At 49.4% G+C, this 17,139-nt stretch overlaps 1 protein-coding gene across 15 annotated transcripts in view; it reads right to left on the reverse strand.

The window, feature by feature from the left end:
* KMT2C (lysine methyltransferase 2C) overlaps positions 1 to 17,139 on the reverse strand; it is a 1,799,940-nt gene that overhangs the window by 436,480 nt on the left and 1,346,321 nt on the right. The window lies entirely within an intron of this gene.

Consider the following 17,139-nt stretch of genomic DNA (forward strand, 5'->3'; position numbering starts at 1 on the left):
TTTAGGATTTCTAATTCATTAGACCCAGGTTGTCCTGACATGTTTTGAAAGTGGGATGAAGGCCAGACTATTAAGTGCTCACAAAAGAAAACAGTGTCAAGAATCCTCTAAGACAGCATCATTCACTGCACACATTCTCTGAACCAGCCAAAGAACGTAGGGCAAAATCTTGTCTCAGTTACAGCAATGACTGACCTTCAGCAGAAATCAGTCTTTGTCCTCAAATGCACAGAGGACTTTACGCAATATCTGTCTCATTGACCTACAGGTGGAATTTTTTTCTAAAACTTATGTCACATACCGGGCCATAATGACTCCTCTCAAGTAAATGTGAAAAACAGACTATACCACAAACACTTCTGGATACAAACACTAGGTGGCAGAATAAAGCACAGCATGTGAATGTAGAAGACATTTCATGATGCCAAACTTATACCACTGCAGTGGTATATATGTCAAAACACTGTGAATGTTAAAATAAATCAAAATCACAGGGTACATCAGATTACTCATCTGTGAGTAAACAAAGTTTTGCTGGAAAACTTGGAAGTAACATTCTTCCCCAGGATCTTACCTTCTCGGAGATTCCCAACTGCTAATTATACAAGAAGAAATATCATAAAAATGTGAAGTATTAACCATAAACATTATACTTGTGTCTGAGTTAAAAGAAAATGTATAGTAGGTCTTCCGAATGTTCTGTGGGAAAATTAGACATTTCAAAGAGTGCAGCAGACGTGATAATAGCCTGAGGACTGGGGTGACCCCTGTGGCTTGCTACCTAGCGGGGGGTTCTGATCCAGGCATTACGAGTCATCGTGGTGGTGACTGCCCCACCTCTCCACTTGTGACTCCCCAACTGCGACCTGAAGCACCACACAGCCTACTGCCAGACTCCACAAGAGTGCAACACCAGGGAGACAAGTCACTGCAGCGGTGAGCACTCCTCCCTGGGAAGCTGGACTGAGAATTTCCGGACTCTTGGGATTGCAGGGCTGCCATCTGCTAAGGGAAACCAATAGGTCCTAAGATGAGGAAAATACAAGACATCCAGGGTATCTCAGCAGACCAAGATAGACCAATATGCTGGGGAAGCGAAGTCATTGCACAGGTGCAACGACAGAGTTGGTGATGGGGCAACGGCGAGCCCAGCCATGGCGGCCAAAAGGGCTCAGATTTTACTAGCCATCAACCAAATGAGATGGACACTGGAAACAAAGATGGATACTGTCTCTGTGGCGGTAACACTGCTGAGCAGTGGCCTATGAATAATATACGAGAGGACCGCGTAACAGGAAACAAAGGTGGGTGAAAGCAGAACACGATGCTCAGACCCAAACTCTTGCACTTACTAATGCGGTTTAGAGACTGGAAGCTCAATTTGAAGATGCAGAGGGTAGGTCTGCCGCAACAACCTTTGCTTTGTTGGATTCCCTGAGCAAGCAGAAGGGGGAAACCTGTACTGTTTACTGAAACTTGGATTGAGACCACATTGCACCTCATGGATCTGTCCCAGTGGTTTGCGAATGAGAGGGCACACAGGAGTCTGGCGATTGCTTTCCGGGGTAATGATCGCTAAAGTCCTAAATTACTCGATAGAGATAGAATACTTAGGAGGGCACGACAGGCAGGAGATCTCTCTTTTGATAGCAATATGGTCAAACTTGTTTCAGGCAGCATGCATAATGTCCAAGGCAAGCGCAAGTCATACACTGCAGTCAAGCAGAAGCTCTGAGAGATGGGCTTTCAATACATGTTATAGAACCCAACGAAGCGCCAAGTGCAGCATGATAGAAGGACACATGTTTTTGACACTCCAGAGGATGTTTGGGACTAGCTGGAGATAACTGGTGTGAACCGACTGCGATCGAGTTCTGGGGAGCATCCTGGGCCTCAGTTGGGAGGCGGAGACTCAGCAGAGGGAGACGGATGCAGTCTTGCACTCCCCTGCCTTGGTGCCTTGAGAGCAGAATTGTGGTGGCGCTTATGACCTCGGGGATCACAAGCGTCCTGCGGAGCTGGACCGGGCCATGACTAGCGGCGTTTATGATACAGCAGATGATACTGGCTGGATCAGAAAAGACACCATGAACAAAATGCCAGGCCGCAAGGAATATTTATACCATAGTATACTCTGCTAACATTATCACTACTGAGATGGGCAGGAAGGTTCATACAGTAACATTGTGGAGATGAATGTCACATGAACGGGAGCGGCATACATTCGCACTTATAGTACTGTACAAGATGGTACGATTTCTCACATGGAATGTCCAAGGGCTTAAAGGATACACGAAGAGGTATAAGGCGTACACATCTTAAAAGTAACTCCATTGATATTGCGTTTCTGATGGATTTGGAGGTGCAAAAGCTCATTAAAAAATGGACAGGACAAGTTTATGTGGGCACATACTTCTCCTGTTGTAAGGGATGCTCATATGGGAAGCCCCTTTCAGCAAAGATATCAATACAAAGACACAAGGGCACTACATAATGGTCCACAGACTGTTAGATGGAATGGATACTTTTACTCTGCACGACAGGCCATTGGTTTGAGGAGGAGACTAAATGTGTTATTGGTGGGGATCAAAATAGCTGCCCACCCAGGCAGAGTCCCAGTTCAGGTATGGCGGAGGCCCTGGCGAGAGTGATATCCGACTTACATTGTAGCATGTGCAGCACCCCGAGACCAGAGAATACACTTTTTGATCTGCAGAAGACAGCCTATAATGCAGGCTTAGACCTAGCTACAAAGATAGACTTGGTGCAGAACCTCTCCAGATTCTTGTTGGATCATATGCCAACTAAGATACCATGGGGCACTAATGAGAACGAGCGTACACATGTGGCGCCTTTCTTCCCCATTCTTACAAGATCTGGAGTTTACGCTGGCTATTGGGGATGCCATTTCAAACTTGATGAATTGTAATTGGAACACTACGGTTACTAGGACAATTGAATGGGATGCTTTGAAGTTGGCCCTGGGAGGAGGCCCCTCTATGGGTGATAGAGGTAATTACAACATTATCTGAAGAGGGCAGAGGACAGGTTAGCAACACTCCAACCTCAAAAGCCAGACAATGCACTGGATGGTTACTCATTGGTCTGAGTGAAGCAAGAGGTGGGTCACATTCAGAACTTCCTAGATAGGCTGGTACAGAAAGATTACAGGCAGAGGCTACACACAGTGAGAGGGATAGACCTGGTAGACTGATGGTAAGTCTACTGAAGCAAAAGTGTGCCACTTCCGCTATTTTGCGGTACAGGGGGTGGTGATGGACGGAGCATCTGAACCAATCAAACACTCACACCCAGTCAACATATCTGGGTTTAATCCATCACCGTTCTTTAGCCCACTCTGCCACCCCAGTTCAGACATGGCCATATACAAATAAGTCTGACCCTGTGCCTCATGGGAACAGTCCAGCCCGAACTGCCAAGCCATGCCTTCCCTGGACCGGAAACAAGCTTCCTAGGCCCGGTTTCTGGAATTTCAGCCGTCTTCAGCCAGGCTTGCTTGAATCCAGAGGCAAAGTGAGCAAGGGACTCACATCTGAGCATACCCTGCCAACTTATGGCTAAGAAAGCGGTACAAAAGGGGGTGCTTCCGCTATTTTGTCATGGATGTGTCCAGGTGGCTCACCGATGAACAAAGGAGAGCATTAACAATACACAGTTTCATTATTTGAAGACTCTCTATGCCAGAACGTGGACTACATTGATGGAATATATTTCTGCAGATATTAGGGGGCCCACACTCGCACAAGACATGTTGGTTAAGGTAGACCAACCAATAACCAAAAAGGAATTACTGACGGCCCTTGAGAGTTAGCCAGCAGGTAAGAACCCGAGCCTGGATGGTCTCCCACCAGAATTCTTTTGTTGGTTCTGACAAGACCTCACAGATAAGCTCTTGGAGGTTTATGAAGAGGCGTTTCATAGGCGGAGACTTTGTGACTCCATGAGAAAAGCCCTGGTTCTGAGGATCTCAAAACCTGGAAGGGACCCACATGCCATTAGATCTTAGAGACCCCTCTTGATTTATTTATTTAAAAGGGTATATATAGCGCTGGCTAGACCCGGAGGTATCAGAGCGCTTTACATGGGTATCAGACAATAAATTGCAGGTTACAGCTTTACAAAGGTTACACAGTTATTAGAGCATGGCAATTTTTGTTACAAATAGGGTTGAGACAAACAAAAAGGAACATATAGGTAGGGGGAAAAGCTGGCAAGGGGAGATATTCCGGGGAGTTGGGGGGGGGGGGGGGTAAGAGCAGGGGAAGTAGACAGAGAGTGGGGGAGGGAAAGAGGAGGGGAGGGTTAGAGACATGGCATGGCAAGAGGAGGGTGACAGGGACACAAACCGGTAGGCGAGTCAAAGCTGCACCCAAAGTCCAGAAGCTGTGATCCCAAGGGGAGTGGTATCATTTCCCCATCTCTGTTGCGAGAGGCTCCCTAAGCGCAGTGGACTCTCTCAGAGGGGTCTCTGAGACTCCAAGGCCTATTTACTGGATCCTTCCCCAAAAAGGGGAGAGGGAGTGCTTTGGCAAGGGGTGCCAAACCATACCTTAATTGTGAGTGGCTCCCTTGGCGCTGTGGACTCTCTCAGCGGGTATTCTGAGACTCCAGCGTATATAACTTGGATCTTTCCCCAAAAAGGCGAGAAGGAGTGCTTAGTCAAAGGGCACAAAAGGACAGAGGGCTAGGCGGTGAAGCTGGCAAGATTCAGGTGAGAGGGGATAGGAGCAAGGAAGTAGACAAAGAACGAAAGAATGCTGAATAGGAACAGATAGATAGGAGACAAGGAAAAAGCAGAGTCACAGAAATACGAGGGGGAGGGGTTCAAGACAGGGAGATGGGGAGAAAAACCGTGCCCAAAGTCCGGCTTGGTAGGTGACGGTCTGGGGATGAACCAAGTCCGATCTCAATAGCTGAACAGAGCAGCTCCATCGGGCGTCAGACATAGTGCTCGGACTCCGCTGTCAGGATGGGGATCTGGGCTGGGTACTGCCAGAGCTGTTCCTGGTCTTCGGTACGGGTGTCCACTGTTTTTTCAAGGTCATCTGCCCACTTCCCAATGTCTGTTACCTCCTTTCTGATTTCCTTCATAAAAGACTGGCTGTCAGATTTAAGAGATCCAATTTCAGTTTTAATTGCCTGCAGAAATTGCGTCATAATAGGTCAGGTTAGAGGATCGTCGGGGCTTTCTGATGAGGACGCCATAGATGCAGAGGCAGGGGGACCAGCTTTGCTCCACAACGAGGTGACAGAATCCTCTTTTAGGGACAGTGTAGCCTCTTTGCCTGCCTTGTTGCGTGCCATGGCCCTCCAGGCAGCAGGGCTCCAAGAGAGTAGTTATGGTAAAGGTATCTGCCCACTCCCCAATGTCTGTTACCTCCTTTCTGATTTTCTTAAGAAAAGTCTGGCCATCAGATTTAAGAGATCCAATTTCAGTTTTAATTGCCTGCAGAAATTGCGTCATAATAGGTCGGGTAAGAGGATCGTCGGGGCTTTCTGATGAGGACGCCATAGATGCAGAGGCAGTGGGACCAGCTTTGCTCCACAACGAGGTGACAGAATCCTCTTTTAGGGACAGTGTAGCCTCTTTACCTGCCTAGTTGCGTGGCATGGCCCTCCAGGCAGCAGCACTCCCAGAGAGGAGTTATGGTAGAGGAATCCAACCAAGACCCTGCGTGCCCCAGAGCACAAAAGCAAGCCACTCACAAGAAAGATAAATACCACCAGGATGAGCAGAAGAAGCCTCCAAATAGGAGTAGTGGCTGTGTAGGCATTAGGGGCGAGGCTACTACCCTACTAAGCGCTGGTTGCAAAACCTGTAGCAAAGATATGGGCGAGAGCAGGCAAAGGGCCCGTCGCTTCTCAGGCGCTAATCAACTTTTAGCAGCCCCAGAACATCACTGACCTCAATCCGCAAGAACAAGGGACCAAAGATACTTGCAAATAGGTTGAAACGCTTGGTATCCTCTCTGGCTCCAAAACAGTGCAGATTTATCCCTGGCGCAGCACACACATGAACATCGGTAGACTGCATCATACTGTAAACAGTGTAGCAGGCACAGAGCTGGAGGCCATACTGGTTGTGCTTGATATCGAAAAAGCCTTTGGTACCCTGAAATGGGACTATATGCAAGCAATGCACTACACAGTATGGTGTTTGGGCTGAAACCCAGAGGCTGGATTAAACTGCTACATACTGATCCGGTGTCCGTGAGTTGTGTGTTGAAGCAGTGGAGAATAGAGAGTGAGGCACAAGTCAGGCTACATAAGGGAATTGCGGATTAGGGCCTTAAACACTACCCATGTTGCATCAATCTATGCAGATGATACTTTACTTTAACTGAACCACCCAACTGAGGCAATCCCAGTGCTATTGGACGAATTGCACAATTTTAGGGGGATATTGGGCATGCGGCTCACTGAGCGCAAGGCAGCATTGCTCCCACTAGCAGCATATGCCCATTAGTCGAGTGAGAATCTTCCAAGGGGAGGTCTAGAATGGGAAGTGGACAGTTTCAGATGCCTAGGCATACAGATTCCACATGAGCCAGTGTCAATAGACCTAACATATGAGTAGGGTTATCGTCGGTCTTGCAGCATCAATTACATTCTGGAATCAACTCCAGAGGTCCTGCTCCTTATGTTTAGGTCTCGTGACCTTAAATGCGCGCAAGCGCATTGAGGAACGAGAATTCAAGTGCTCAAAATCCTCATGAAACCACCAGCTTTTTGCTGGCGTTTTCATGAAGTTCACGTGGCCACAGGCACGCGCTTTTGGGCCATAAACTAGAATTTCTCCTCCCCCTCCCCAGCCAGCTTCCCCCAGGCCGTAGCAGCACTCCTCCCACACCAGCACCTCCCCTCTCTCTCCCCGCAAACACAGCCTTGCCCTAGCAGCACTCCTCCCACACCAGCACCTCCCCCCTCCCACACCAGCACCTCCCCTCTCTCTCCCCCAAACACAGCCTTGCCCTAGCAGCACTCCTCCCACACCAGCACCTCCCCCCTCCCACACCAGCACCTCCCCGCAAACACAGCCTTGCCCTAGCAGCACTCCTCCTCCTACACCAGCACCTCCCCCCTCCCACACCAGCACCTCCCCTCTCTTACACGAGCACCTCCCCCCTCCCACACCAGCACCTCCCCTCTCTCTCCTCGCAAACACAGCCTTTCTACGTACATGTATTCCACTCCCCCAGCTCCTGTCGCTTCCTCCCCCCAACTCTCCCTCGAGCACGTTTTCAGCTCCTGTCGCTTCCTCCCCCCACCTCTCCCTCGAGCACGTTTTCGACACATCTTTGTCTTTTTTTTTTTTACTTAGTATGAAAATCACACAAAAAGTACAGGCAGAGAACATTTGAAAGCCAATTGAATCAGGACCAGAAAAAATGGTGAACTATAACAAGAAAATAAAACAAAATAGTTTCAAAGACATCGGTGAAGATCTCAGTAATATAATTAACGCAATGCCATATTTGCTCATCGCTCAGGCTTGCTGGGAGTCACGTGATTTTCACATCCGCGTGGAGTTTTTCCACAGCGGCGTGAATAACAGGCTTTTTTTCCTACGGTGAATAGCGGCGCGGTCTCTTTCACATGCAGATTAGCTTGTCTTTCGACTGTCTAAATAGCGTTTCTTGCTATTTGAGCGCTGTATGGCTCCCAACCGATTACATACACGTTTCCGGGACGCTATAATTAGGATTTTTCAACATCAGCCGGAAACATCCGCTTTACCGGAAATAAAGTTACTCCTCTCCACAATTCATTTCTATAATAATTGTTTTTTGAGTTTCAAATAGGAAGCCCTTTGAAAGCAGCTGTGCGCCCGCCCCCTTCACGATGCCCCTACCTCAAACCCCCATCCCATCCCTGCAGGACCCCACCAATGGATTACTGTTTAAATCTCATTACGTATTCTAGGATGACTTCCTTGGTCGGTTAAAGGACCCCCTGTCAGGGAGACAAACATCGTCCCTTCTCCTCCTCCCAAGAAATTGTACCAACACAAACACCATTGTTTCAAAAACAACATCCCATTTCTCATGCACAAAACTAACAATGAAAAAAACTCACTGCAACAGAAATAACAGAAACAAGCATTGGAAATGCAATAGGTCTCGCAATTACGCGAGTCTGAACTATTAGCATTGTAAATGATAATGCCCTTTATTTTTGCGTTCTGGTTTTTAGAACATAAATAAAAGGCTTTGTCATTTACAAGGCCTATAGCTTAAATTTGCGTTAAAACGAGACCTATTGCATTGCAAATGCTTGTTTTACTACAGTGGTAGAGACATCAGCCGCTGTTTGCAAGGTCTCTGAGGCGGGAGTGGATTAAGCCATTCTGACATACAGAATGAGCCATGGTGGAGTGGACGGCAGAGGGCTGCCACTTATTTGGTGATCTTTACCTGTCTGACAGATTCACAGGTTTTACGGGCGCCTGTGAGACCTCTGCAGTTAGCAGAGGTCTGTTTTTGCAATACGCTAAGCTAAGTAACACAGTCAGGAAAATTTGGCAGGGATTACCAGAGATACCACAGCTACTGCTGCGTTGGAGAAACTGATTGATGTAGAAGGGAGCAGCCACCATATTTCTGGTAGTTTTAAGGTCCTAAAGAAAGAGTGTACAGCTGGTTATGATGGTGCACCTGAAATGGGACAAGGGGGGAGTAGGACTGTGGACATAAATGGGGATTGGAATCTTAATGGTGTGCTCTTTCCCGAGAAGATGTTGAAACTATACTTCAGAGATACGCCAGACTTTCAAACAATATTGAACTTTATGGCTGGAACGCTTTACTTCTCATCTGCAAACAGAAAGATATACTATGTGTACAGGTATTACAGCTGTAATGGTTGTGTTATTCTATTTACAGTTGCAATAAAAAGGATAAATAAAGATTTTTTAAAAAGCAGAGTATGTGTTGGAAATTTTTACCCTCAGCAGTGTCAGATTTTTTTCAAAACCCAACTTTTGATGGCTACAGAACTGCCTGCACTCTACCCCTGATAACCAGAGGTAAAGTGCGTGTGCTCCTTCTTTCAACATATAAACATTGGTATACTGCTGACGGCTAGATTGAATTTACTCATAGGGCCCTAGTATATGGTAGTAAGTGTATCCTGGGTTTGTAAATTAAATGCTACCTTTCACCTGCAGCACCCATTGTGCTAGCGGGTGCAGTGGCACTGTATCTCCAGGTCAAACGTTGAAACTTGGCTACACAGTTTCAAAACTGCAAATTCAGCCAGTCAAAATAATCCTTTTTGATTGGCCTAAACCTTACTTTAAAAATGAATAAGGCACTCCTAGTTAGGCCTTATGGCCCATGAGATATGGTGCATGGTATTCAAAAGAAGGGCAGGTAAATGTTTAATGTTAAACATGTCCTTAGAGTTGGAAAGCATAGGGATACAATATTACATTTAATAAATGTTATTTCCACTGAGGAGACATGCCCGGGTAATTTTCTCAGGATCAATGGGTCTTTCGGGGAGCTGGGAGGGTGGGTGGGTGGGGTTGTTTTGTTGTGTGTGAGTGTGTGTAGAGTGTGTTGTATGGGGTGGCTGTGCACGTCCTGGCACTGGCGGGGGAAGGGCGGGGTGGCGGTTTTGGTTGTTGCTATCCTATTGGTCGTGGGTGGGGGGGATCAGGGTATTTTTGCAAAAGTTCCGTGTTTTGGGGTTGTTGGGGGGTGGATTGGGGTTTGTGACAAAGATGACACTGGCATTCTGTGCACGCTGTTTCCGACTTGTGGGGTGCTTGTCCATAGGGCTGCACCCCTGATTTTACAGGTAGTGGGGGCCACGTGGAGGCGGTTCAGGTTGCACCTATACTGTGGCCCATCTGGGCGTAATCTTTGGCCATGGGATTTAAGTTTTTAACGTGGAATGTGCGTGGCCTGGGCACGTGCACTAAGCGACACAGGGTCCTCACTTTCCTTAAACGCCACGGGGTCTCAATTGCTTGTTTACAGGAAACCCACTTGGATGACGACGGCGCGCAACGGCTAGCTAGGAAATGGAGAGGTCAGATTTTACACTCCTCCTATTCCACATATGCTAGGGGGGTCCTCATTTGGGTGGCCCCTGGGATTCCTTGTGCTGTTCAATATATTGATGCAGATGTGGCAGGCAGGTACATATTAGTGAGGCTCAAATTAGACGACAAAGAACTCCTGCTCCTTAACATGTATGCCCCGAACACTGATGACCCGGCTTTCTTTTCTCAGATACAGGATCTTGTGGCTCCGGGTCTGGACGCGCCCCTCCTCTGGTTCGGGGACTTCAATTGCGGACTGCATCATGAGCTGGACCGTCACCCGCCCAGAGCGGGCACTAAGCCCCGTATGACGGCGCGCTTACAGGAAGTGATGCACAATCTCGGAGCGGTAGACGTGTGGCGTACCTGCCACCCCGCTCAGAAGCTTTACACATGCTACACCCCGACGCATGGCACACATAGTAGGCTAGATCGGGTCCTTGCGGCTAACCTTACCTCTTCTCTTACACTGACGGTTACACACCAGGCCCGATACCTGTCGGACCATGCCCCAGTTACATGCGTGGCGAAGTGGCCAGATCACGCGGCGCGCACGTGGCGACTGCCCTGCTTCAGGATCAGGTGGCCAGAGATCATGTGGCGACGTCGCTGTCCAACTACTTGAAACTCAACTGGGTGGGGGGTGACCTGTCCTACTCCACCAAATGGGAGGCACTGAAGGCAGTGGTGCTTGGAGCGTGTATGGGCCTGTCGTACGGGGTCAGGAAACAACTGTTGTCTGACTTACAGGCTGCGGAGGCTGCGCTTCAGGGCGCCCAATCTCAGTCGGATCCGGACGCGTTGGATCGACATGCGGAGAGTGTTGCCCTGGTGTCAATACACGACGTACTCGCACGACTTGATAAATTTACACTGGGCCAATACAGGCAACGTCTCCATCGTGAAGGGGACAAGTCGGGCCGCTTGTTAGCCTGGATACTTCGTTGGGAGTTCGCACCGTGGAGAAGTGTGGCTCACTGGTTAGAGGAGGCAGACCCGGACGCTGAGATCAGACCCTGGACCAGGGTTCAATTCCCGACGCGGCAGGGTCTTGAGCCCAAAATGTCCACGGACTCGGTAATTCTCGCTTCGGTGCCTACTCGAATCACAGGTTCACACTCTGCAACTCTGGGCAATAGCTTGCTTAATCTCCACTACGGCCCCCCGCGGCGGGATGCCTGGCTTTCACCTTGGGGATACCCAGTAGGGGCTATCTCACAGGGAAAAACCAGGACGGGTTCCCAATGCAAAGCGCTTTGAGACCTGGCGGTGATATTGCGCTATATAAAAACCCATCCATCCATCCATCTACCTGAATGATTAGTGGCCCTACGAAACCCTAGTGGCGTCATGGTCCACTCTGAGACCGATGTCCTTGCGGTCCTTCGAGGCCATCTACAAACCGTATATGAGGCTGACCTGTCAATATCGGAGGATGTCTATCACTCCTATCTTGAAGACCTCCGCCTGCAGACCCTGCCGGAAGCTGCGGCGAAGGAACTTGATGTGAAGCTGACACTGGGTGAGATTACCGCGGCGATAGCCGCCCTCCCCCGGGCCAAGACCCCTGGTGGTGATGGATTCCCGGCTGAGTTTTATCATGCCTTCGGACATATCCTGGCCTCCCCCCTCTTACAAGTCTACAATGAGGCTTTGCGTACTAACACCCTTCCACCTACCATGAATCAGGGTGAGGTGTGTATGATTTTGAAGCCAGGCGGTGACAAAACAGACTCCGCAGCTTATCGCCCTATCACATTGATAAACACGGATGCAAAAATCCTTACTAAACTATTGGCCACTCGCCTTGCCCCGCACATGACTCACCTAGTCCACCCCGACCAGTGCGGATTTATCCCGGGTCGTAACACGGCGATGAATTTGCGTCGCCTGAATCACATACTACATGAGGTGCGGGGACGGGAGGGACCTCACGTGTTGGTCTCAGTTGATTTGGCCAAAGCCTTTGATACGGTGCACTGGGGTTATCTAATGCACGTGCTCCTGAGAATGGGGTTCGGGCCTGGATTCCGTGACTGGATCCGGGTGCTCTACGGGGCGCCTCGAGCCAGGGTGCGCCTGGGTTCGGCCCGCTCTGACGAGTGGTCGTTGGGGAGAGGCACCCGGCAGGGATGCCCTCTCTCTCCCCTCCTATTTGCTCTTGCAATTGAGCCCCTCGCTGTTTCTGCCCGTACGGAATTGCAAGACTGGGGTATAGTGGTGGGGGACACCACCAATGTGATCTGCCTATACGCCGATGATGCGCTTTTCTATCTGACTTCCCCAGTGGAAGCCCTCCCCGCCTTGCTGCGGCTCTTGGACCGCTTTGGCGCAGCCTCTGGACTGCGCATGAATGTCAACAAGTCTCTGGTGTTTCCGCTGACTGATGCAGCCCCTGACCCGGATACGGATCTCCATCATTTGGGGCTCCGGTACGAACGGCTGACATTCCGGTACTTGGGTATTCAGGTGGCCAACTCTGAAGAGACACTCCTGACTTACAATATCGACAGAATTCTCACAGCCCTCAGTAAATCTATTGCCTTTTGGAACACGCTCCCTCTCTCTCTAATGGGGCGCTTGGCAGTTGCCAAAATGGTGATGCTCCCTAGGGTCCTCTATGTGCTGCAAAACACTCTATGCCCGTTACCACCCCGAGTGTTTCGCACGCTGAACTCCCTCCTCACCTCCCTCCTTTGGGCAGGTGGGCGCAGTAGAGTTGCGTTACACACCGTAACGAGATGTTGGGACGAAGGCGGCCTCGAGGCCCCGAGGTTTGACCTGTATTACTATGCGGCGCAGCTTCTCTCGGCCGCCAGGTGGTTCGCTGGAGCCGAGAATTGGGAACTGGCACTGTTGGCTGGTACGGCCAATGATCAGGACCTACAGAAGGCCTTGTTATGTTATGTTATGTTATATTTATGCTTCTATAGCGCACGGCCACTCCATTTGGAGCATCCCGGCGCTTTATCGAAGGTACCCACCAAATGAGGGAGAAACATAACACTGAAGGGACATGCAACACACGCATAAAAAAACAGCAGCAGTCTAAGGGAAAAGCCATGTTTTAAGGGCCTTTCGGAAGGACAGCAGGCTAGAGGCCTGTCTTAGAGAAATCGGGAGGTCATTCCAAGCGCGAGGAGCTAGATAGCGGAAGGACCGACCTACTGCTCTGGCGCGCTTAATAGTAGGAACCTTCACTTTGGATAGCGCGGCAGATCTAAGAGATCTGGAGGGCTGATACCAAGACACACGTTTGGAAATGTATTTAGGACCAATACCATGTAAGGCCTTGAAGGTCGTAGTCAGAGTTTTAAAAAGAATCCTTTTATCAATCGGGAGCCAATGCAAGGTAGAAAGAAGGGCAGTGGCTCTGGCTCTTCTTGGGAGGCCGAAGACTGCTCAAGCTGCAGAATTCTGAGCAACTTGAAGACGCCTGACCAGGTATTTGGGAAGCCCCAAAAATAAAACATTGGCGTAATCCAGTCTGGAGCCAACCAGTGCCTGGACAATAATTTTTCTGTGCTCAATGGATATTAATGGTAAAAATTTTCGTAGCATCCGAAGGATGCCAAAACACTTCCTAGTAAGAGAGAAAATATGTGGTCCAAAAGATAGGTCGTTGTCAATGATCACTCCCAAATTTTTGGCCTTCTGGGATGAGCTAACGGGGGGAGACATATCCTGCGGCCACCAAGGTTTCCAATCCGGCTCGGAGGTACACCCAAAAAAGAGCAGCTCCGACTTATCGGAGTTGCATTTCAGTCCATGGTATCCTAACCACTCAAAAACCGCATTCAGACAACCTCTGATCTGGTCGCCATTGAACAGACCGTTCCTGTTGCTCACAAACAGGAGCTGGGTATCGTCGGCGTAGGTGACAATCCGGGCGCCGAAAGACTCCGCGACCGCTGCCAGAGGAGCCATAAAGATGTTAAAGAGGAGGGGGCTCAAGATGGATCCTTGGGGAACCCCCACTTCTAGCAGCGGCATCTCAGCGGAGTACGGAGGAGCCCAGATTGTCTGCCGGCGGTCGGCTAAGAAGGATTTAAGCCACCTCCACACCGTTCCCTGCAGGCCAAAGTCCCAGAGTCTGGCAAGGAGAAGCGCATGGGGAACGGTGTCGAATGCCGCCGACAGGTCAAGCATGACCAGTACCGCCTTTCTTCCAGCATCCAACTCCTCCCGGATGGCGTATGTGACTTCGAGGAGCGCAGTTTCCGTGCTAAAATTTGCACGGAAACCGGATTGGGTGTTATGCAACAGATCGTTTTCCTCGATGAAATTAGATATCGATCTGTGAACAAACCTCTCAGTCACTTTCGCTAGAGCCGGGAGTAAGGAAATAGGTCTGTAGTTGGCGTGGACTAGAGGGTCGAGTGCTGGTTTTTTCAGGAGTGGCAGGATCATGGCGCTCTTCCAGGCCTTAGGAACTACCCCGGATGAAAGTGACATATTTAGAATGGGGTTGACCAAGTCATTTAGCACAGGTGCCAAATTCGCTAAACACTTGGCCGGGCATGGATCCTGTGGAGATCCAGATTTAAGGTTGGACAAAATGTCAAAAGAGCTTGCATTGTCCAGTGGAGGAAACTCACACAACAGAGGACCATGATCAGACATGAGACGCCCCGAGATCACAGATTGCTGCTGGAAAGTGGAAGAGAGGGAATCTTGAATAGTAGTAATTTTCTGTACAAAGTATACAGCCAGATCCCTCAACCAGGTTTCAGAGTGCGTGTGAATGGGGGTGTACGCAGAGGAAGAAGTAAAGTCTTTTACCACCCTAAAGAGTTCTGTACTTGAATGCTCCGCCTCATTTATTCTAGTTTCCAAGTAAGCTTTTTTTCCAGCCCAGATCGACTTATGGTAAACTCTCGTCAGTGTCTTAAAATTCTGCCTTTCCGAAAGATCATAAGATCGTCTCCAGGCTCTTTCGGCTTTTTTAAGATCTTGCCTAGCTTTTTTTAGCTGCGGAGTAAACCATGGGGCAGATGCCCTTTTATTGGCAGAATTCTGTGTCTTGGTCGGAATCGAACTCTCAAGACACTCTAAGAGCCATTGATGGAAAAAAGCAGTCGAATCCTCTACATTATCAGATGTAGGACAGGGAAAGTTAGTTAAGATATTTGATAACATCTCTCTAGTGAATAGATGGAAAGATTTAGACCGATGCTTTGACGACCCCACAAATTTGGACCGAGTAGAAACCATATTAGGAAGGGCAAAGGAAATAAGAAAGTGGTCCGACCACAAAACTGGCTCGGGGAGCTCTACCCCAATTGGGAGAGTAGAAAAGATCTGGTCCAGCGTGTGGCCCTTCTCATGGGACGGTCCTACCACGTATGGGGCAAATCCGAGCACAGAAGTAATATCAAATAGTTTTTGGGTATCCGGGTCTGAACTAACATCCATATGAATGTTTAAATCACCTAGCAGAAGGCAGTGATTAGCTCTGAGGCAAGGAGTCGAAAGGGCTGCCTGTAATTCTTCTAAGAACGGCCCCACCGAACCTGGTGGTCTGTAGACAAGAATCCCTGTACAAGCCTGGGAGGACGAGAGCTGAAGGGTGAAGCCGAGGGCTTCACTGCCCTGGATGTTATCAACCGGAAAAATGCGACATGTTATGCTCTTCTTTACTATGATCGCCACTCCGCCGCCTCTACCAGACGATCTGTCTTTTCTAAATATATTATAGGCGGGGGGTATGGCATTAGCCAAATCAGGGGCAGACAAATCAGACAACCACGTCTCTGTCAAAAATAAACAAGAAATCTTAGAATCCTGTAGTAGATTCCAGATATCCATAACATGGCAAGGTAGGGATCTGGTAATGCAGGGTCGGGGCGCTGATGGCACCCTGCCATATGTGGTGAGACACACAGCTAGCATTTGGCAGCGGTTCGTCGAGAAGGTGCTGCGGCGCGCGCCGTTCCATAGGGAACTCCCACTTTGGATATTGGCCCCGATACTTAAACTTGAGGAAAATATGTCCTTTCGAGAGTGGCGCTCGGGCGGTTGTGAGATCCTCGCAGATCTCTACCCGAATGACTCCTTCGTGTCCTTTGAGAGTGCCGTGGACTCTTTCGACCTCGACGAGGGCCAATACCTGCATTACGGAAGTCTTTGGGATGTGGCCAGGACAACATGGCCCCGGCTCCCTGAGGCGCCCTCGCTCACTTATACCCTGGACATCATTTTATCCTGTGGGAGAGGTAAGCGTCTGGTCTCCCTCCTTTACTCTGCCATGCGCAGGGACTCGATCCCCCCATTGGCGCCGGCCTGGGTGGCTTGGGAGGCAGACCTGGGGATAGAGCTGGGTCCTGATCAGAGAAAGCGGATTGGACTGTTGACTCACAAAGTCTCCTGCAATGCGCGTTTCAAACTTATACACTTTAATTTTGTCCATCGCACTTACATGACACCTGTCTCCCTCCATCGTATATCGACAGATAGACGTCATAATTGCCCTAGGTGTGGGATGGAGAGGGCAGGTTTCCTACATCTAGCGTGGGAATGTCCTTTAGTTCAGGATTTCTGGTGGAGGGTGGTGGTGTACATTGCTCGAGCCACACACCTTAGGTTGCATCTGGACCCACTCCACTGTCTACTGGCGTTAGTGCCTAAGCCACCGAAGAAAGGTCTGTCGTAGAAATTTTTGCAACTCTTACTGGTTCTGGCGAGGAGACGGGTGGCCATTACTTGGATGGGTCAAAGGGCGCCTGAGATTTCTCATTGGTTGAGGGATGCAAAAGAATGGGCCCTAGCGGAGGAAACTCACATGCAAAGCACTCGCAAAGATGAGAAGTTCCAGGATTACTTACTCGCCTGGAGGACATTGTGTATGGAGGGGCTGGAGGAGGAGGACTCGGACGCCACCAGCGCTGAGTTGTTTTCCTCTGCGTCCTCGGAGCATGGCTGTGGGGATGGGGAGTCTGATGCGGGGAGCTTGGTAGCAGACTAGGGGTCCCTTGTGGTCACGCCGATATTCCTTGATAGATAGGTCTGTATTTAGCTGGGATTCCCATAAGGCCACACTGAATTGTCTAGTTGGCCCTTGCATGTGTCTC

This window comes from Lissotriton helveticus, chromosome 10, assembly GCF_964261635.1.
Source record: "Lissotriton helveticus chromosome 10, aLisHel1.1, whole genome shotgun sequence".
Taxonomy (NCBI): domain Eukaryota; kingdom Metazoa; phylum Chordata; class Amphibia; order Caudata; family Salamandridae; genus Lissotriton; species Lissotriton helveticus.